Source organism: Odocoileus virginianus, chromosome 34, assembly GCF_023699985.2.
Source record: "Odocoileus virginianus isolate 20LAN1187 ecotype Illinois chromosome 34, Ovbor_1.2, whole genome shotgun sequence".
Classification (NCBI taxonomy): Eukaryota; Metazoa; Chordata; class Mammalia; order Artiodactyla; family Cervidae; genus Odocoileus; species Odocoileus virginianus.
Window position 1 is genome coordinate 31,322,397 of NC_069707.1, and position 22,495 is coordinate 31,344,891.

Consider the following 22,495-nt stretch of genomic DNA (forward strand, 5'->3'; position numbering starts at 1 on the left):
TTTAAATTTGACAACAAAAGTGAAACCTACAAAAGCAAACATAAGTGGGACTACATCAAACTAAACTACATAGCAAAGGAAACCAAAAAGATAAGAAATAACAGGTTTTGGTGAGGATGTGGAGAAAAGGGAACCCTTATTCACTGTGTGGGAATGTAAATTGGTGCAACCACTATGGAAAACTGTATTGGAGGTTCCTCAAAAAAAAATGAAAAGTAGAACTACTATTGTGCAGTTGTGTTAGTCACTCAGTCGTGTCCAACTCTTTGCCACCCCATGGACTGTAGCCTGCCAGGCTCCTCTGTCCATGGGATTCTCCAGGCAAGAATATTGGAGTGGGTTGCCATTTCCTCCTCCACGGGATCTTCCCCACCCAGAGATCAAACCCCAGTCTCCCATACTGCAGGCAGATTCTTTAGTGCTTGATCCACCAGGGGTTCCCATATGATCCAGCAGTTCTGCATCTGGATTTTTATCCAAAGAAAACAGAAATGCTAGCTTGAAAGTGTTTCTCACTCCCATGTTCATTACAGCTTTATTTACAATAGCCAAGATATGGAAGCAACCTGTGTCCATCGATGGCTGAATGGATAAAGATGATGTGGTGGATAGATAGATATACACAGTGGACTATTATTCAGCCATTAAAAAGCCCCAAAATCTTGCCATTTGTGACCACATGGATAGACCTCAAGTACACTGTTTTAAGTCAGAGAAGGGGGCAATTACTGTATGATCTTTCTTGTATGTGAAATCTAAAAAAGAAAAAAAAGAAACTCAAACCAAAAAACCCCTAAAGTTCTGCATATGGAGAACAGATTGGTGGTTGTCATGGGTGAGGGGTGGGAGAAATCAGTCAAGGGGGTTAAAAGATAAAAAAATATATATATATTTTTAACTAAAAAGAAGATGGTTTACAGGTTTGGAAAACTCAAAAAAAAGAAGAAAGATATGTGGTGTCCTATCCATGTTCCAAACGTAGATGGAGAAAAGGAGGCAGAAGGACTGACCTACCTGTTCCACTTAAAGGGACTTCCCAGCATCTCTCACTTCTGTGTATATCACTGACCAGAATTTAGAGTCACACGGCTACTGCCAGGAAGGCCGAAAGCATCTTTTAGCTGGATTGCAGTGTGCTCACTAAAAATGGGGATTGCTCCATTTGAGAGAGAAGGAAGAAATCAATTATTTAGGAGGCAACTAGTAGATTCTACCACAGAAATACAAAGATGATCAAAGAAAAGGTGCATTTTTTCCCCGCTACACAAGGGAGATTCTGGTGGGAGTATACTTGTGAAAGAATTGTCTTTGAAGGTGAGAGGCTATGGGGAATGGACCACTGGTAAGTGGTTTGCCTTTTTATCCACTGTACAGATTTGTTGCAAAGTGTGGTGTGGACTCGGAATTTGATGGGTAAAGATGGAAAGTTTCTGAGTTCTGAACAAAATAGGAGGCACAGGCATCAGATAGATAGTGGGAGAGAAAGCTGTTAGAAGTTTATGGAAAGAAGAGAAAGTAAACTACTTGAAGTTTTAACAGTTGAGAGAATGGGTGTACCAGGGAAGCAAAGGAAGGTTGTCTTTTTTAAATTCTGAGATTAAATGTTTAAATGATGGGAAGTTTAGATTTAGGTAGAGCAAGTTACTGCTAAAAATCTAACCTACCATCAAGTGTGCATTACTGATAAGGGCTCTGCAGAAATCACATGGAAGTGAAAGGGAGAAGTGTGAAATTTCAGTTCACTTTTTTCCCCATCTGGTAATGCTAATAATATTGAATGTGATTGAATAAGATGATACTTTGCACCACATTTAGGTGCTTCTCTTCACACTACATTTGCATCTTTTGAATTTGTGTCAGTGCAAATTATCTAATTCTACAGAAGAAATCAAAAGAGAAGATGCTGTAAGTAAGGAAATAACCTCATATTTAGAATATGTACATCTATTCAACTAAAGCTAAAGTCTTCCTGAGTATTGCAGTGGGAAAATTTATTTTCATATTAGTTTTGGTTAAGATCAATGAAAACATGTAAAATACTAAATTGTATGGTTTAATTTATACCAAAAAATAATATTGAGTTGTATGCTTTAATTTATACCAAAAATAGCAGTCAAAAGACTTGATTCTTGGAGGAACCCCAAAATAGCATTCAGTAAAATTGGAATTTTGTGACTTTTCAAAACAGTATTCTGGCAGTTCTGTTTTGCAAAATGTGGGATAGATGAAACAAAATGTTTTTAAACTTAAGTGGGTTTTTTTTTCCTCCCTATTAAGCTACTTTTTGTTACAAATAATCTCTAGTCTTATTGATTTCCTTTACTCATGATGTATTTAAACCACATTACAGTAATATAATTTATATTAAGCATAAAATATTTAAATGTTCTAAATATGTAAATGTAAAGTATATTGGAAATAAAATTATATTAAAATAATATCACTTTCTAAGTATATGTAGTAGATAGATATAGTAAACTAGAACTTTATTAGAGATTTCTCTGTGGAGCATTTAAAATGATTAAGAACCTGTTTTTATCCTAAGGGAGAAAATGTCCTGTTGACTGTGAGTCAGCAAGGTGTTTATGCCCCACTTTGACAGTATTCTCTGTCGCTGGCCTTAACATGGAATTAAATCTTTCTTGGTGCAGTGTTCTAGGCAACCATTCCCAGTAGACTGAAGTTGACGTACAAATAAAACCGATTGTTATCCAAAGACCAGAAGATCATAGTGCGTCAAAGACATGCTTAGATTTAGTTCTCAAACTGTAGATTTAGTTCTCGAGTTATTTTTTTAAACAATACCATTTTCATTAGCATTATGAGGAAAGGAGATATACACTCATTTAGCCTTTAACATCTGTATTTTGTTTGAGACATCCTACCTGTGACATCCAGGACAAGGATAAGCAAGTCTCTGTGGGTGGAAAAGGCTTGAGCCTACTATATGAGGTGAACCAGAAGAGGGTGTTTCACAGGGCCCCTTCATCCTGGTGCAAACACACGCAGTTCAGAGAAGGACTCAGGACACATGGAACACGCAGAAAGAATGCATGTTTTTGAAAGAAACAGACGAATATGTTGACATCACATTGCATAATTAAAGACTTTTTTTAGTTTTAAAAAATAGAAGTATTTTATATATATATGTATATATACACACACACGCACATGCATATATAGAGAGAGTTGCATAGAAATTATTGGTGTAGCTCAGTGAATTATGTTACAATACCACACGTCAGGAAGTAGAACGTTGCCAGCCTCTTGCAGACCTTCTCATGCTTAGAGCCCATCCATACTGCCCAGAGATGACCAGCGTCCTGACTTCTAATGCCACCGATTAACCTTCCTAGCTCCTAACTTTATCTAATGGAATCAAGTAATTCATGTTAAAGTTCCTCCTCCTGTCAGGTTTGTGTAGTTCGTCTCTGCTATTGCAGGTAGCTCTCAGCCCTGTTTTCGTTACTGCATTCAGACATACCGTATCTAGTTTTTCTTTCTGCTATTGCTGGACGTTTGGGGTGTTTCTGTGTTTGCTTTGTCTGGTTTTGTTTTTTCCTTTCATGAACAACGCTGAGCACCCTTGTACACTGTTTTGTTTCGTGTGTGTGTCTGGGAATTGGGTTGCCGTGTCATAGGATAACGTGGATGTTCAGCTGTAGTAGAACTGCAAACCGGTGACCTGAGTGGTGGCTTCACCAGCCACTGTGTCAGTTTACGTTGCTCCAAATTCTTGCCAATATTTGACATCCGCAGTCTTTTAAATTTTACCCATTTTAGCCACGGTTGTGTCCCATTGTGATTTATATTGCAGTTCCCTGATTAGATCCAGACTTTTCAGGATTTCGCTGAGTGGGGAAAATCAATGAGACAGTAGGAAAAGTTTCTACTTAGGCAAGCTCTGTGTGCGTGCATGCACATTTCCTGAAATCAGATCCAGAAAGCAACGTGACCCGAGTAAGCTAGACAGCTTAGTCTTCCAGAGCATGATTTTCTTACATATTTTTTCTGTGGCCTGGATTATGGTCTCTTCTAACTTTAGCAGGCTATAATTTTAACCAAGTGAAATTGGTTAAACCAAGTGAAAAAACAAAAGACCAGAGAGCTCTTCTATCATGTGTGAGATTATTCTCTTGGGTATTGAGAAACCAGTTGCTATATCTGGACCCTTCATGCATGCTTTTATATTCCCATAATGGAAACAGTCATCCGTAAGGTACAAGTAGAATTACAAGTTACACTAAGAGCTATGCATTTCTAAATATTAAGAGGTGGGAGAATTGCAGTTACAAGGGATTCTGGAGTGAATCATGTCAGAATTAACTAAGTTATGAGTTGAAGGAAATTGATATGTAGAAATAACCACAGCTGACCACGAAACACATTTGTTGAGGTAAAAGTTTACCAAACGTATATATTACAGTCAGTCTTACCAGTGCTAATAAGAATTCTGGCGTTTGAGTATTGGTTTAAAGAATAGTCTAAAAGAGGAAGTTGGAAAGTGGCTAAAGCTTGCCTTTGGAAAATGAACCAAAAAAAGATCCATTGGTAACTTTATAGAATATGAACGTGTACATGTAGAAGTTTTCTGCTTTTTAGCAGAAAAAATATGCGTGATATGTCATATGTGTTCCAGGAGATTTGAGAAATCAAGACTTTGTAGGGGGACGTAACATGTGTGAACTGAAGCCCATATTTTAAAGGTTAAGGGAAGGTGACTGAAAAAAGATTTGTGTTGAATCTTCATTGTTTTATTTTTTTAATCATATATCTCCTATAGATTAAAGCTGTTGATCCAACACAGATTTGTTTTGATTTGAAGTAAATATTATTGGTTTCTCTGTTGTGATTTCTTTCCTTGTTTATTGAGAAGGATCAGTGCCTGGCTCTTATTCTCAGAAGGTCCTTAGGACTTTGAGATGCAACATAAAAATCTCTAATAGTGTGAGCCCTTTTGTTTCTTCTGAGAATGAATGCGGTCCTTTTAACTAAAGTCTGGTGAAGGATACTCTTTTTTGCACCTTAACACATGACTGTGAAAAAGGGAAGCTGATATCATCAACTTCTCCTTTTTGGTTGCCAGAGCAGACTTTTCTTTAAAAAGGATCACCAGTCCTGAGAAGCTAATGAATTGATTGAAATGGTGTATTTACCTAGGAAATGGAGGTGTTTTCCTAGGATGATTGGTTGGTGGGTGTTGGTGGAAGGGAAGGCAGTTTATAGACTGCCTTCCCTTGGAGTAAAAAACATGTTCTCTCTCCGCCTCCCTCCCTCCCTTCCTTAAAATGTGATTTGTTATACCTGCTTCTGATGTCACATGTCTGAAAATACCTGGTTGAATTTCTTTCCTCTTGAGGAGAAAAGCTTCAGTAGCTTTGAATTCACTGTTGTGACTTTCTTCACGCCTCAGGTGTTGACATGGAACACAAGTAGGTGTAAAAAATTAATGTCTTAATCCAAGGGAGTCTGAACAAAGAGCAGCTCCCCTTTCCTCTCTCTGGTGATTTTGCCTACGTGACCAAACACGACTGTGGTTTACAACTGAATGTGGGTAAATGTTTTCTGTTTGTGTTAGGAACTAAAATGTATTTTTTGAGCTAAAATAAAGATACGGCTCCGGGGAGCTCTGTCCCTCACGGCCCCCGTATGCAAACCATCTGTCCTGAACATGAACTTTCTCGGTCTCTTGGTCCCAACCTCAGTCCCTAGTTCTGTCTAGTCTTTGCTCCCCATTTGCAACCTAAATGCACATCCTGTTGGTCCCGCCTGCCACGTTTGTCCTTTCCCCTCTGCGGTCACCATGCAGGTCCCAGCTGCTGCTCTTTCCTCTCTGGGTGACAGCAGCCTCTGAATTTTCCCCCTGCTTCCATTCTTGCCTGCCTGCAGTCTCTTCTCCGTACTGTAGCCAAGGTGGAGGATGTCAGACCATGCCAGCCCGCCATGCCCCACCAAAGCCTCCAGGTCTGATCCCGTCCTCGCTCTCCGGCGCCTACCGCTCTCCCCCTTGTAGATTTCAGCCACAGTAGCTGCCTTTCTCTGATTGAACAGTTGAGCTGTTTCTTAACCCAGAGGAATTGCACTTGCTTTTCCTCTGCCTCAGACATTTTCTCACATCTTCGCACAGTTGGCTCCTCCTTGGCGTTCAAGTCTCAGCCCAAAGGTTGTGTCATTAGACATATCTTCCCTGACCTATTATGCTTCCTCCACTCATTCTTTCTCATTAAACAGCTTTGTTTCTGTGATGCCTTTTTCATCAGCAAGTCTGTTGTTCAGTCAGTCAGTCATGTCTGACTCTCTGCAACCCTATGGATGGAAGCATACCAGGCTTCCCTGTCCATCACCAACTCCTGGAGCTTACTCAGATTCATGTCCATTGAGTCAGTGATGCCATCCAACTATCTCATTTTCTGTCATCCCCTTTTCCACCTGCCTTCAGTCTTTCCCAGCATCAAAGTCTTTTCCAGTGAGTCAGTTCTTCGCATCAGGTGGCCAGAGTATTAGAGTTTCAACTTCAGCATCAGTCCTTCCAGTGAATATTCAGGACTGATTTCCTTTAGGATGGACTGGTTGGATCTCCTTGCAGTCCAAGGGACTCTCAAGAGTCTTCTCCAACACCACAGTTCGAAAGCATCAATTCTTCAGCGCTCAGCCATCTTTATGGTCCAACACTCTTCTATTTGATTGGTGTATTAAACTACTATAATTGTCCACTTACTTTCTGCATTCCCTACTAGAATGCCAGCTCCTAAAGAGAAAGGACTTTATGTGCCCTGTTCATAGCTCCGTCTGTTCTAAAGAACAAATGAATAATCTCAAGTAGGTTACCCTTTATCTATATAAGTATGCCTGTCATGTACTGGCCATTATAAATGTTTATTTATTTTCGTACCTTTCACCTTATGGCAGGAATCTCTTCCCACTCATTTGGTAATGAGGTGCTGGCTTGTGAATTCTTCTGTATTTCATCTTTATGGTTTTTTCCTAGTTGCCAACATTTTTTCCTTTACTACCAGAGCCTCTAATCTCTTCTATGGCAGGGGATCATACTTTTATGCAGAATTATATCCCCCAAGAGCTTTGCATACAGAGGCTATTAAGAATCCATTGGATGACAAAGGATAGAACAGAAAGGCGAGAATAGAAAACTTCAAAGAAGAGAATGTTATGGTTTCAAGATGTGACCCTGGAGGGAAGGAACACAGTTTGATAAGATGGGAAGTGCTCAGCAATCCTGACTACAATGCTACAATGTAAAATCAATTGAATGAGGACAAAACAAGTTTTTTAAAGAAATCTTAGTGCTCATGTTGGCAGCACATATATTAATACTAAAAATGGAATGATATGGAGAAGATTAGCATGGCTCCTGCGCAAGGATGACATGGGGGGAAAAAGGTATCTTAGAAATCTTAAAGGAAAGGCACAGTACCTTTCTATGATCTTGGTTCTGGGGCGGGGTGGGGGGGTGGGAAACCAGTTGTTGAATGTGAATAATGGAAATGGAGAGGGGAATGAGAGCATACAGAAATCACTCTATGATGCATGGATCCATGCAGCATTTGGAAATACTAGGAACATTTCATCTAGAGGGGCATTGGGTTGCTGCTTCAGATAGTTGAAGGGATGTCAAGAGGAACCAGAGATCAAATTGCCGATATCCATTGGATCATGGGAAACGCAAAAGAGTTCCAGAAAAACATCCACGTCTGCTTTATTACACCAAAGCCTTTGACTGTGTGGATCACAACAAACTATGGCAAATTCTTCAAGAAACGGGAATACCAGACCACCTGACCTGCCTCCTGGGAAATCTATATGCAAGTCAAGAAGCAACAGTTAGAACTGGACATGGAAAAACAGACTGGTTCCAAATCAGGAAAGGAGTACGTCAAGGCTGTATATTATCACCCTGCTTATTTAACTTATATGCAGAGTACATCATCTGAAATGTTGGGCTAGATGAAGCAGAAGCTGGAATCAAGATTGCCAGGAGAAATATCAGTAACCTCAGATATGCAGATGACACCACCCTTATGGCAGAAAGCAAAGCATTAAAAAGCCTCTTGATGAAAGTGAAAGAGAAGAGTTAAAAAGTTGGCTTAAAGCTCAACATTCAGAAAACTAAGATCATGGCATCTGGTCTCATCACTTCATGGCAAACAGATGGGGAAACAGTGGAAACAGTGACAGACTTTATCTTTTTGGGCTCCAGAATCACTGCAGATGGTGACTGCAGCCATGAAGTTAAGACGCTTGCTTCTTGGAAGAAAAGCTATGACCAACCTAGACAGCATATTAAAAAGCAGAGGCATTACTTTGCCAACAAAGGTCCATCTAGTCAAGGCCGTGGTTTTTCCAGTAGTCATGTATGGATGTGAGAGTCGGACCATAAAGAAAGCTGAGAGCCAAAGAATTGATGCTCTTGAACTGTGGTGTTGGAGAAGACTCTTGAGAGTCCCTTGGACTGCAAGGAGATCCAACCAGTCCCTCCTAAAGGAAATCAGTCCTGAATCTTCATTGGAAGGACTGATGCTGATGCTAAAGCTCCAATACTTTGGCCACCTGATGTGAAGAACTGACTCATTAGAAAAGACCCTGATGCTGGAAACAATTGAAGGCGGGAGAAGGGGATGACAGAGGATGAGATGGTTGAATGGTGTCACCTACTCACTGGACATGAGTTTGAGCAAGCTCTGGGAGTTGGTGAGGAACAGGGAAGCCTGGCGTGCTGCCATCCATGGGGTCGCAAAGAATTGGTCACGACTAAGTGACTAGACTGGACTGAACTGTCACGTGGAAGAGGATCTCCTTTCCTTTTGTTTGATATTAAGGAGAGTAATTAAGAGTTGAGTAGAAGGAATTGTAGCAATTATGAGTGGTCCTTCCGGCACGGTTTTCTGAGGCTGCTGTGGACTGGTACAAGTTACTCATTCATCTAGGTATTTGAGCGTACATCAAAGATACTTGACAAGTATCTTAATTTATTCTTTTTTTTTTTTTTTCACCTTCCTCTCTTGTTAGCTCTGTCAAGTTCCTTGTTATGGACTGAATTGTGTTCCCCTATTCATTTGTTGAAGTCCTAATCCTCCGTGTGACTGAATTTGAAGATAGGGCCTTTGGAGAGGTAATTAAGGTTAAAATAGGTCCTAAAGGCGGTGTCCTAATCCAGCGGGACTGGTGTCCATGTGAGAAGGGGGGAACACCAGGGATGCCCAGGCCCCCAGGGGCAGAGGACACGGCAGGATGAAGGCCATGTGCAAGCTAGGAAGGAGCCTCAGGAGCAGTCAGCCCCCTGGCACCTTGACCTTAGGCTTCTAGCCTCCATCCCGAGCTGTGAGAAAATAAAATTCTCTTGTTTAAGCCACCAGTCTGTGGTATTTTGTTATGGCAGCCCTCGCAAACTAAACACAGCCCTGCATTCCTTGGCATGCTGCACTGGGATTTAAAGTGACAGGAAACCCCGATAATGCTGACATTGGCTTTTGAATCCCAAGATTCTACACTTTGTTGTAATATATTGTATTTCAAAAGTAATGTGGGTTAGTGTGCTTTAGGCAGGTATTGATATAGAATGAGAGAAGAGATATTTATATTAACTTCTTTGATTTTTATGAAAAACTCAAAATTCTGAAAGATGTTTTCATTTACTGAATAGCACAGTAGGAAGAGTAATTCATGGATAATATAGAAATACCTTTATTAAATAGTCCTTTGTTGTAAGATTTCTTCCCTTTGAATTGATTACTGATAATGACAGTAATGATAAGCCAAGGCTAACAGTGTGACATTAGTTGATTTTTCAGCTCTTATCTACCAAAATCCCTAACTCAGGCTTTCACTCTGGGTAGAACCAGGCTTTTGAGCATGTAAATGAATGGAACTTGGATACACAGATAAGAGAATGCTCTCATCTAGGTATCATTACACTAGGTATTTTCTCTATATAGAACTCGGAAGGATTCATTTGTAAAAACAGCATGAGTGGTAAGTTCCCCCACTGTTAAACTTACAATCTTAGGATAAAGTCTCCATGAGTTTGGTAAGTGCTGTCATATACTAGAGGACGCACAGCGTTGGGCTCAGCTAGAGTTTTGGATTTCTCGAGCGATTAAGATGGGTGGAGGGAGGGACTCGGGGACAGGGAGTGAAGATGATGATGTTTAGGCTGGCTGTGGAGTGCAAGTTGGGTCAGGAGGCCAGTGAACCTGGGGGCAGGGGGAGGTTGTGTGAGGGAAGGTGGCAAAGAGGCAGGACCGAAGGTTTTTAGGTCCTGGCAGTTGTCAGAGGCTTGTTGGGATCAGGGTACCAGTCAGAGAGAGCTAGACATACAGGAGGTGGTGATTTGTAAGTCGTGTCTATGAAACTTAAATTGTGGAAGAGTTAATGGTTGTTGGTAATAAGAAGGCATTCGGTTAGATCTTGGAGTGTGTGATTTTGAGAGGATGGAGGATAAGCTCATTTTGAAAGAAGCATACAAAGGCAGGGACTTCCCTTTGTGGCTCAGCTGATAAAAAATCCGCCTGCAGTGTGGGAGACCTGGGTTTGACCCCTGGGTTGGGAAGATCCCCTGTAGAAGGGAAAGGCTACCCACCCCAGTATTCTGGCCTGGAGAATTCCATGGACTATATAGTCCATGGGGTTGCAAAGAATCGGACATGACTGAGAAACTTTCACTTCCGTACAAAGAACCGAGGCCAGGATTGTTCAGTCGCTCAGTCGTGTCTGACTCTTTGCGACCCCATGGGCTGCAGCCTGCCAGGCCAGGGTGGTGGGTGGATTATCAGCATGGGTATTGAGATCATCAGGAGCTGAGAGAGAGGAGTCAAGAGTGGCAGTGAGCCTGTAGCTAAAACCATCAGAAAGTCGAGAATGTGACCTGAACGACCCAGAATGACACCCACTATTCCTGGGGCTCTTGCTTTCTGTGCCTCTAACCTGACCTGTCATTTTTTCTTCATCGCAGAAAAGAATTCTAAATTCTTCGTCTTCCCCAAGTTCCTCTAGTTCTGCTTCGTTGGTGCCTGTTATCCGGCCCTCTCGCCTAGAGCTCTTTTGTGATCTTCCTTTAAAACTGCAATTGCTTCACTGAGTTAAAAAAAAAAAATCAGTGCTATTTTGGGTTATAATTTTCACCTTATCCACGTCTGTGGTTACATTTTTTTCCTGCTGTGTTTTCTTCTTAGGGAGTTTTGCTGTTCTTTTCCACAGTTTTTTTATAGTCCTCTGCATGGCTGCTCTCTCTGTTCTTTCTGTTGTTATTCAGTGGAGTGAGTTTGCTTTTCCTGGCTGTGAAGGGAGAGGCAGGAGCCCAGACTCAACTCCAGGGCCCCTTCTCTCTGTACTGCCCTGAGTCACTGTTTTTCCCCGCTGCCTCTCAGAACCTCGCCTGGTGTAGGAGGGTTTTCTCTCCAATCGTGGTGTCCCCCCATCATTGACTCCCCAGTGTTCTGCTGCTTCTTTCTAAGGTGCCCCTTTCCTCTTAGAGAGCGGTGACGCTTTCAGAGATGGGTGGCCTGGTGGCCCAAGGGTGGTCCCAGCCTCCCGTTTCTACCTCGCCCAGCAGAGTGCCACCCCGTTCCTTCTCCGCCCTGCTCCTGGACCCCCCCACCTCGGGGTGCAGTCCCTGTCTCCTGCTGGTGACATTTGGGAGCTCCGCCTCCCCTGTTCTCATCTGCAACGCCCCCTCACTCCCTGTCCACACACATGGCTTCTCACCCAGGATCTGCTCTTTTCTGTGCCTTTTGGCCACATGTACCTATTTTGGGGAATTTATATGTTGTCTTAGTTTCTCTGAAAATATAACTTGTGCAGGTTTTCTTCCCCCACCCGCACTCTGTTCTTTATGGCCTGGGGAGAGAAGAGGAGGCAATAACATGAGTAGCAAGGTGTTGCAACTGAAACTCATCAGGAATTCAGGCTTCCCCCTGGCAAGCCCCCACTGTGTTAGCTGAGTACACAGACCACCCTCTCAAGAGGCCGGGTCCTACTCTGGGCCTCTGTTAACTCCTGATTCTAGACTCCCTCCGAGCAGGTCAGCTGGGCAGGCCCACGCGACAAGATGTTAAATCTGAACATCTTTGCTAAGTCAGAGCTTGCAATGTTCTGGCCACCTTCGAATTCCAAAGTACTGTTCACATACAGTTTGCAAATGACTTGCTTTTTTGTACTTTGTTCACTTTTAAGACCCATGACTTGAGATTTCACTTTTTGTTAGTCTGCAGGAGCTTGAAAGTGCCCGAAATTGCAACGTTGTTACACTGTGTGCCTTTCTTGAAATATCTGGGAAGAAAAGCAATGAGGAATTTAAATGTGTTCCTCTTGGGAGGCTGCTTGGTGGAAGCAGGACTTGCCTGGGGTGTTGGAGGATCCGGAGGGAGAGCACGGTGAAGCAGAGGGCTTGGCCCCGGCCGCTCAGGCTTCACCTTCGGCGTCTCAGCTCAAGACTCGTTCTTTAGAAGAGCCTTCATTATCCTCCCCACCCTGCACGTCAGTTCTTTCACTCACGAAGACGATAGGATCCCTATTCAGGTCACAAGACAACATATTAGGGGGGAAAGCCCATAATTATTTCAGTAGCTTTCTTTCAGATTTTCTAACGAGTTTTTCTACTTGCCATGTGCTTTTAAGAATTACAGTATACTTTTCTTGGTTTTTCCTGGTCTACGAAAATAAACCTAGGTCACTTGATTTTTTTTTTTTTTCTTTTCAAACCTTTTTGTGTTCAGACCTACTTTCAACCAGCTGATACAGGTATTTTCTCATGGTACATTATCTTATGCACCTTGTACTGTGTAATGATTAGCCCAACCTAATGATTCTAACTCTGATTATCGTAAAGTTACCAGTAATAGCATCTTGTGTTCTTTTACTAGGTTGGTACAAAAGTAATGCAGTTTCAGACTGTGAATTTTAAATCGTTATATGTTCAGTTCAGTCACTTAGTCATGTCCAACTCTTTGTGACCCCACAGACTACAGCACGCCAGGCTTCCTTGGTCATCACCAGCTCCCGAAGCTTACTCAAACTCATGTCCACTGAGTCGGTGATGCCATTCAACCATCTCACCCTCTGTCATACCCTTCTCCTCCTTCAATCTTTCCCAGCATCAGGGTCTTTTCCAGTGAGTCAGTTCTTTCCATCAGGTGGCCAGAGTATTGGAGTTTCAGCCTCAGCATCAGTCCTTCCAATGAAGATTCAGGACTGATTTCCTTTAGGATTGACTGGTTGGATCTCCTTGCAGTTATAACTATGCTCAAACAAATCTGTATTAATCAGAATAGGAACCATTACAATCAACCCCTTCTTGCTTATTTGGGAAATAAGTTTGTATATTCCTGTAGCATAAAAATTTGTGCTTCAGGATTCAGCAAACTCTTGGAAAGCATTTTCGGCATCCTGCTGTTGTGAAAGCATTTTCCCTGCAAAAAGTTGTTGAGATGCCTGAAGAACTGGTAGTCGGTTGATGAGAGAGGTCAGGTGAATGTGGTGGATGAGGCAAAACCTCGTAGCCTAATTTGTTCAACTTTTAAAGTGTTGGTTGTGCAATATGTGGTCGGACATTGTTGTGGAGAAGAATTGGGCCCTTTCTGTGGACCAGTACTGGCTGAAGGCGTTGCATTTTTCGGTGCATCTCGTCGATTTGCTGAGAACACGTCTCAGAGGTAATAGTTTCACCGGGATTCAGAAAGCTGTAGTGGATCAGCCAGCAGCAGACCACCAAACAATGACCATGACTTTTTTGGTGCAAATTTGGCTTTGGGACGTTTTTTGTAGCTTCTTCTCGGCCCAGCTACTTAGCTGGTCATCGCTGGCTGTTGTGTAAAATCCATTTTTTGCCACACCGCACAATCAGATTGAGAAATGGTTCATTGTTGTTGAGTAAGAGAAGACAGCACTTCAAAATGATGATTTCTTTGATTTGCAATCAGCTTATGAGGAACCCACATAGAGAGCTTTTTCACTTTTTCAATTTGCTTTGAATGCCGAGTGACTGTAGAATGTAGATGCTGAGTTCTTCTGCAACTTCTCATGTAGTTCTAAGAGCATCACCTTTGATGATTGCTCTTAATTGGTCATTGTCAACTTCCGATGGCTGGCCACTGTGCTCATCTTCAAGGCTTTCATCTCCTTTGAGAAACTTCCCGAACCACCACTGCACTTTATGTTCATTAGCAGTTCATGGGCCAGATTGTTGATGATGTTGCAGGTTGTCTCCACTGCATTACAACCCATTTTGAACTTGAATAAAAAAAAAAAATTGCTCGAATTTGCTCTTAGTCTTTGAGATGATTGAATGACATCACCAACTCAATGGACATGAGTTTGAGTAAACTCCAGGAGTTGGTGATGGACAGGGAGGCCTGGCATGCTGCAGTCCATGGGGTCTCACAAAGAGTCAGACGCAACTGAACTGAACTGAAAAATAAATATAAAGTAAACAGCAAGTAATGCATTAGCAAAAAAGCACAAAGCAATAAATGGCCATTAAAATAATATATAACATAACCACATTTATTTAAGAATGTATTCCAATATCAAACAGCAAAGTTCACCAATGCAAAACCACAATTACTTCTGCACCAACCTAATAGAAATCTATGCTATTCTGCAATGTTTTTACATATACCGTCTTCTGTAATATTGATGCTTAAAACCACCCTTTAAAATAGACTGACAGATGAGGAAAGCCTGGAGGCTAAAACAGTTTGTATTTTATTGAGAGTTTGTTTAATATTTAGTTGGGTTTTTTCCTATTAATAGTTCAGTTTCTCACTTGTGTATAACTGCTAGACATGGTCACTGTTAGGCAGTAGCTGACTTCCTTCCTAATTGGGGGTTATAACTATCTTGTCTTGATTTATATGTGTCATTATCTCTACAATTCTCATAACTTTATCAGAGTTTATTAGATTTCAACACCCTCCTACAGCATGTTTCACGTTAGTTAATATATGTTAATAAGAATATTCTTCTTCTTCATTTTGTTGTAAGAACATCACCTTCAATGATTGCTCCTAACTGGTCATTGTCAACTTCCGATGGCTGGCCACGGTGCTCATCTGTGACTTCCAGAAGAAAAACATTAAGTCTCTTCATACTCTCCTCTCTCATTTAGTAAGCTCCTTCTGTTTCCAGTACAAAGTCCTTAACGTACATTGCCCCGAGTTGAAGTTCATGATGACTGAGGAAGAGGTGATTTTCCCTCCACTTGACTGTGAGGCAGTTATAGCTTGGAGAGATGAGGTCAGTTGCCCAAGGTCAGCAGGAAGGAGTGAGGTCAGGTTTCCAAATCAAGCTGTCTGGCTCCCAGACTACTCGCTGGTCAGTGTTAAACTCGACTTCCTCTGTGTGATGTGGGTGAGACTTGAGTCAGAATCTCTAAACCACTTGCCCACGTGTTTTAACAACCGTTATTTTTTTCCACGATTGACAGTTTCAACTGAGTTATTTTGGATTGAGCAACAGAACTATTTTGTGCTGAAAGAGCAGGTGGTTGTATTCTGTTCTCCGTTATTTGGAGACACTTCTTTGAAGGTGGTCTGTGTGTCTTTTAGGGCTGACTCGGGGTGTCCCCAAAGCCTGGCTACTCTCACTGGTCACGTCCTCCCTGGTCCCCTGGGAACTCTGACAGGTGGAAACAGTACACAGCCTCTCATAGCAACTGCTGCCTACAGTTGTACGGACAGAAAAAAATAAAAATAAAAAACTTTGCTATGAAGCAGTTTTTTCCTTAGGTCATCCGCTAGATGGCAGCAGACTATTACGGAACACAGTGGGTGTTTGGTACAGAAAAGAATGAAGAGGCAGAAAGAGCACGGTTTGAGTTTTGTATAAGTAATAATGAACCTTTCCTGAATGTGTGGGAAATGGTGTTCTCCTTGTGTTACGGAAAATGTAATATACTTTAATGTTACCTCTCTAGTAGTAATAGTGCAAATCGTTGTAGATTGTCAATAATGCAAAAATAATTTGTTCATTGTATTCTTGTAGTGGTGCATCTTGATTTAATCCTATCTCAGTGTATTAGGTGAGTTTTTCTTCAAGTAACTGTTAATGGTTATGGAAAATTAATTTCTTAATTTTCATTTTTCACGAAGTTTTTTTTTTTTCTTTCAAATTAGACATTTGCCAGTAAAAATGAATATGACTACTTCAAAAATTCACAATGCCTCAGGAAAGGTAATGAAAAAAAATCTACTAGACATGACTTGGAAGAAGCTAGGAATGATTATCAATTATTTTAGATCACTATCCTGTTTGTCACCTACCTAGAAACCTTTTTTGTCTCTCTGTCTCGAAGCCAGTTTTTTGTAAATGTTTTTGAACATGTCAACATGAGTAAGGCAAAAGATCTTGTGAGCCACCATCCTAAAACTAGGAGATAGTCAGAAACTGGAGAGTAATAAAATGGTAACGATACATCAGTTACTCTGCAAAAATGTTCATCCAGTAAAATAAAAAAGTAACCATAATTGTTTCTAAATCAATGTCAGAAGAGCAGCAGTTAAAAATAATAGCTGACACAAACCAGAGCCTTTAATGAATCAGTATCGATTTGTTGTTGTTCATTCTCTCAAGTCATGTCCAACTTTTTGCGACCCATGGGCTGTAGCTCACCAGGTTTCCCTGTCCTTCACCATCTCCTGGAACTTGCTCAAACTCATGTCCATTGAGTCAGTGATGCCATCCAACCATCTCATCCTCTGTCATCCCCTTCTTCTCCTGCCCTCAATCTTTCCCAGCATCAAGGTCTTTTCTAATGAGTCAGCTGTTTGCATCAGGTGGCCAGAATATTGGGAGTTTCAGCTTCAGCATCAGTTCTTCCAATGAATATTCAGGACTGATTTCCTTTAGGATGGACTGGTTTGATCTCCTTGCTGTCCACGGGACTCTCAAGAGTCTTCTCCAACACCGCAGTTCAGAAGCGTCAATTCTTCAGCACTTAACCTTCTTTATGGTCCAACTCTCACATCTGTACATGATTACTGGAAAAATCATAGCTTTGACTCCATGGACCTTTGTTGGCAAAGTAATGTCTCTGCTTTTTAATATGCTGTCCAGGTTTGTCAAAGCTTTTCTTCCAAGAACCAAGCGTCTTTTAATTTCATGGCTGCAGTCACCATCTGCAGTGATTTTGGAGCCCAAGAAGATAAAGTCTGTCACTGTTTCCTCTGTTTCCCCATCTATTTGTATGAAGTGATGGGACCAGATGCCATGATCTTAGTTTTTTGAATGTTGGGTTTTAAGCTGACTTTTTCACTCTCCTCTTTCGCCTTCATCAGGAGGCTCTTTAGTTCCTCTTCACTTTCTGCCGTAAGGCTGGCGTATTCTTTCTGAAAATCGAAGAAATTCAGCTTCTTATACGTGTAGCTCAGTGGAAGACTTGCAGTACTGCTCGGTTTTGTGTGAAACAGACTTAGTAACATAGTCTGTACTTAGTACACTCAAGTACCACGCTGAACTCAGTTATGATTACAAAGTTTACAGATTTAGGACAAGGATCAGCCTGTTTTTACTATAAATGGCCCAATAGTAAACATTTTAGGCTTTGCAGCACACATACAGTCTCTTGTGTATTCATCACCGTTGTTTTGGTTTTTGTTAACCCTTTGAAAATGTAACAACCACTCTTAGCTGGAGGGCTGCATAAAACGAGACTGAAAGCCCCCACAGGCCATATGTGGCTGACACTGATGTAAGAGGGTGATGCTGGTCATATATAACGTGATGTCTATGGAATCTTGCTCATACAGCCTGAAGAATGGACAGGTGTTTATTTCCTCATCAGCTTCAGCAGGGCGGAAGGCTGCTTGTGGTCCGTGGTAGGCCTTGAAATGTACTTTGAACACCACTTGAAACACCAGAGTGTCTCAGATCAACTGCTTCAGTTTTGCACACGTATTTTTCCTGTCTTTGCTTTGGTAGCTATCATACCTGGATTATGAAATAATCTTTTTAAAAGTCTTTTACTCTTAGCCCTTTTAGCACTCTGAAAAATACTGTTTTAGAAACGAAGACATCTACATTCTTATCCCAGCTCTTCTACTTAAAAATAGCCATAGTTTCTTGAACAAATCAGTTATTCTGTCTGGTTTTCAGCTTCGTGTGTATAATAAAATTAGACTAATACCATATATTTCTCCTAAATTTGATTCAGTGATTTCAGATGTGCGTTTCTGTAGGCTCTTCATCACCTGATCAGAGGATCCCTTCACTTGTTCCTCACATTTGGGTGCTTAGTCATTCAGTTGTGTCTGAGTCTTTGCGACCCCATAGACTGTAGCCCGCCAGGCTTCTCTCTCCGTGGAATTTTCCAGACAAGAATGGTGGAGTCTGTTGCCATTTTCTCCTCCAGGGGATCTTCCCCACCCAGGGATCAAACCTGCATTTCATGCGTCTCCTGCATTTGCAGGTGGATTCCTCACCACCGTGGCACCTAGGAAACCTGCTCCTCAAGTTTAGAGCTGTACAGATTAAGAAACAGGAATGATTGTTGCTGTCCAGAAATCCTGGGGGATAGTAGATACCCAGACCATGTTGAATGAATGAATAAAGGAATGTACCTACCTCTCTTAACTTTCTTCTTATATATGCCTTGTGTTTTAGAAATACGTAAGACTTCTTCTATAAGATTCAGTCTTTCTGATGATCTTTTGTGGCTCAGTTTAAAAATATTGAGTGTCAACAATATGGTAGATGCAAGAGATCTGATAATGAACAATAATGAATACCTAGTTCTTTTCTTTAAGGAGTTTATTTACCCTTGTGGTTGGGGGAGCCAGTTGGTAATCTGAACATTTCAAGTTACGTCTTAAGTATGATATCGAGGTTCGAATCTCCAAAGTAAAGTGTCTGGTATCTTGCACTTCAAAAATAATACAAATGCCTCCTCCATTAAGGCTTTTTGGATTGTCCTTCAGTAGAAGGCGGAGAAGGCAATGGCACCCCACTCCAGTACTCTTGCCTGGAAAATCCCATGGATGGAGGAGCCTGGTAGGCTGCAGTCCATGGGGTCGCTAAGAGTCAGACACGACTGAGCGACTTCACCTTCACTTTTCACTTTCTTGCATTGAAGAAGGAAATGGCAACCCACTCCAGTGTTCTTGCCTGGAGAATTCCAGGGATGGGGGAACCTGGTGGGCTGCTGTCTATGGGGTCTCACAGAGTCAGACACGACTAAAGTGACTTAGCAGCAGCAGCAGAATGCCTATACATAGGTCCTTGTTTGAAACATTATTAGAGCATATATACTATGTATTGATGCTTTTTTCCCTGCTTTTCTAGATTGCATACTGCTTCAGTGTAGGAGGCCTTGTTTCACGTTTGCATTCATGAAAAACATCGAGCACTCAGTTAATTAAATGCACTCTATTAGGCAAAGCTGAATGGTTGCCTTTCTAAGAAACTTCATTTTATGAGATAGTGTATTATTCAAATTATTGTTTTAGAGTGAAAAGAAAGTTGTCAGCTAAAGCATTTGACTTGTAAGCAACTTTGGTATTTATGGAACCTCAATAGCATTAAGTCAGTCTAGATTTTGATTACAAGTAGCTAAGCTAGTTTTATGAGTTTGGTCTTGCTATTTTTGTGATTGTTGCTGGGACTCTGTCATTATTAATCACCTGCCTTACTCATAATGGAGGTCAGCAAAGCTCAAGGACTCAGCATGGTTTTGTGACTGTACTGTCCAGTTTGTTCCCTCTAAGGACGGGTTCTGTAATGATACTTCCCAGTGGTGATATTATAAACCAAAAAGATCCAGTGTCATAAGAGTTGGGGGTATCAGATGGCCAAAAATATCCATTATAATTCATCTCTCTTGTTTTCTATAATGAACATATTTCTCCTTTTTTTCATATTTAAGCTTGAAAATATTAAAAAGCCCCATTTAGCACGGTGCTGCTGTTGCTCATACAAACCGAACTCCTCTCCCATCTCCACTGACAGGTAAAACCAAGACGTGTTTATTTCCTGCTTCCTTTGCTAGGTCTGTTTGGTGATTTTCAGTCTGTTCTTCCTCTGATTCAGCAAGATGGGGGTCACAGTATTTCCTTAGTCTGTGGACCAGAGTTTAAGTGTAACCGCTAACAACATGCCCCTATGAAACAGTGGAGGATAGAGATAGGGAAGGGGACAAATAGTTAAGATATCTAAGTATCTACATTACAGAGCAAGGAAGAGAATACTGACAGGTGCTGTAGTCTGCTGCCTAATGGCCAGAAACAAGCCTGCACTTTCTGTTAATCCTTTTCTCCTGAATAGCTATTCCGTGTTCCTCTTACCTTCTTTTTGTACCTCGGCTGTGCAGTATCCAAGACTTTCAAGCCCGGGTCCTTGTTGCTCCTGCTCACGTGTTAGATCATACTAACTTTTCTGATTGAAGACGGCGGCATTAGCTAGTTCCCTCCAGCCCGTCTCCCAAGGTTTGTTTACACCCCTCCCTCTGACCTTGCCCGGGGCACACTTTTACTTCCTCTTGCTGATGACCTCGGTGGACACTGTTCTGCCCTGGCCCCAAGTGGCCCATGGACTCTCAGCCTCCACTCAGGTGGAGCCCCGTTACACTCCTTACGTGAATACTGTCTCTAAATCATCCCAAGGGATGGAAGAAAGTTTGCAAGTGGGTGATTCAATGTGAATGTGAACTATTTCTCTTCACTTTCACACTTTAGGTCCTAAATCTGAGTTTTCTTTGTGGATATGGGTGAAGCAGCACCAGAGCATAGTGGGTCTTTGCGAGCATAAAGGTCCAGCTTCCCAAGATACTGTCTCTCAGGTGACCCCATAATTGGGTCTTCAAAAGGCCATTAGACATTCTAGAAATCCAGCAGCTTCCAGATAAAGGAGTACTGGCAGACCAAGGAATTCTTGGTTTTTGGAAGCTCTGTTTTATATATATATATATATTTTTTTTTTTTTTCTCTGTTAAATTGAGTGTCTTGATCAGGAGCACTGGTGGGTAGAATGGTTGTGATTGATACATGGATTCAGAAGCCGGTGGGATCATGGAGGGAGGGCAGTAGAAGAAGTATACAAAATCCATAGTGTTGCGATTTCAGTCAATATAAAGCTCCACCTCTGCCAAGATGGAAGGGCTCTAATTGTCTTGCCACTGCGTGACTGGCTCATAACCCCCAAGAATGGTGCCACATTGTATATTTGCTTTTGATTGCTGTTGGCTGCAAAATGGTATGGCATTGTTGGTAATCATGTTAATCTGAGGAAAGGGAAGTCCATGTTGGCAAAGCTTGTATGTAGTTTTTAATTCTTAAACCATTGCTGGTTGTTTATTCCACTGAACAAGTGCTGCAGAAGCTGGAGTGAGGCAGGTTGACTAACATACAAAATCTAGAAAGAGATACACCAACAAGATAGTGAAAGTGTTTGTCACTCAGTCGTGTCCGACTCTTTGCAACCCCCCAGACCGTAACCCACCAGGCTCCTCTGTCCATGGAATTCTCTAGGCGAGAATACTGGAGTGGGTAGCCATGTCTTCCTCCAGGGGATCTTCCCGACCCAGGAATCGAACCCAGGTCTCCTGCATTGCAGGCAGATTCTTTACTGACTGAGCCACCAAGGAAGAACCTATCAAGATAACATAACACCTAGTATGTAGCAGGCAACTCAAGTCACTGGGTCACCTGGTATATCACTGTTTACTTTTTATCCAAGAATCAGTAGTAAGACTAGAACTATTCCTCAAAAGGGTAATACTGGCTTGACAAAGAGCGTCGTTTTGCTCAATGAATCTAAGGGACTTCTGTTGTTTTTTTCCTAGTGGACCTTGCCACTAGTTTTATACAGAACCCTGAAATTGCACAGGTTCTGGAGTTACCATTGGATCAAGCAGGTCATTGAAGCCAAGTTGTAGGACTGCTTGTGCCACCACTTGAACTAGCAGAATAGCCTTTTCTGTTGGAGAGTTGAAGCCAGAGCCAGCAACCTTTTAGGGCATTCAGTAAAATGGATTAGAGCCATATAAATATGTATCACTAAGCTGTATTTTCCCATTTGTATTTGAGACTGCAAAGAAAAGCAATTTGTCATTTACTCTGTAGGAGTGTATCAGTGATCCATACAGATCAATGGACCAAGATTCTTCACTAAGGAAACAGGTCTCTGCATTAATTTATCTTCTGTCTGCTGGCATACTTCCGTCCTTCCAAGGCACCTAAGAGAACATGTGGCTTCTCACTTTGCAGATGTTAAAAGCACGTGTAAGCAGTGTATTGGACACTAGTGTAGTGTCCTGTAGGAGGAGAGGATCAATAATCTTGACACCTGACTTGTACAGTGATAAAGAGGGTGTATAACCCTAAGATAAGACTTTGAAGGCTTGCCACCCACCCCATCCAGCTGAAAGCATACTCCTCTTGTTTTCTATTTTTTAGAATAGAGCAAAAAGTGTTTACCGTATCAGAAGGTTTGTACAATCATTTGCCAACGATTTTGATCATGTATTCTAGCAAATAGATCATATTTTGAGGAGCAT

At 41.6% G+C, this 22,495-nt stretch overlaps 1 protein-coding gene and 1 non-coding gene across 2 annotated transcripts in view; both read left to right on the top strand.

Moving 5' to 3' along the window:
• The window catches only part of STX7 (syntaxin 7), a 53,169-nt gene that overhangs the window by 14,315 nt on the left and 16,359 nt on the right, over positions 1–22,495 (top strand). The window lies entirely within an intron of this gene.
• LOC139033070 (U6 spliceosomal RNA) lies at positions 7,308–7,415 on the top strand. The gene has a single exon (XR_011485705.1). It is a non-coding gene; the product is annotated as a U6 spliceosomal RNA (small nuclear RNA).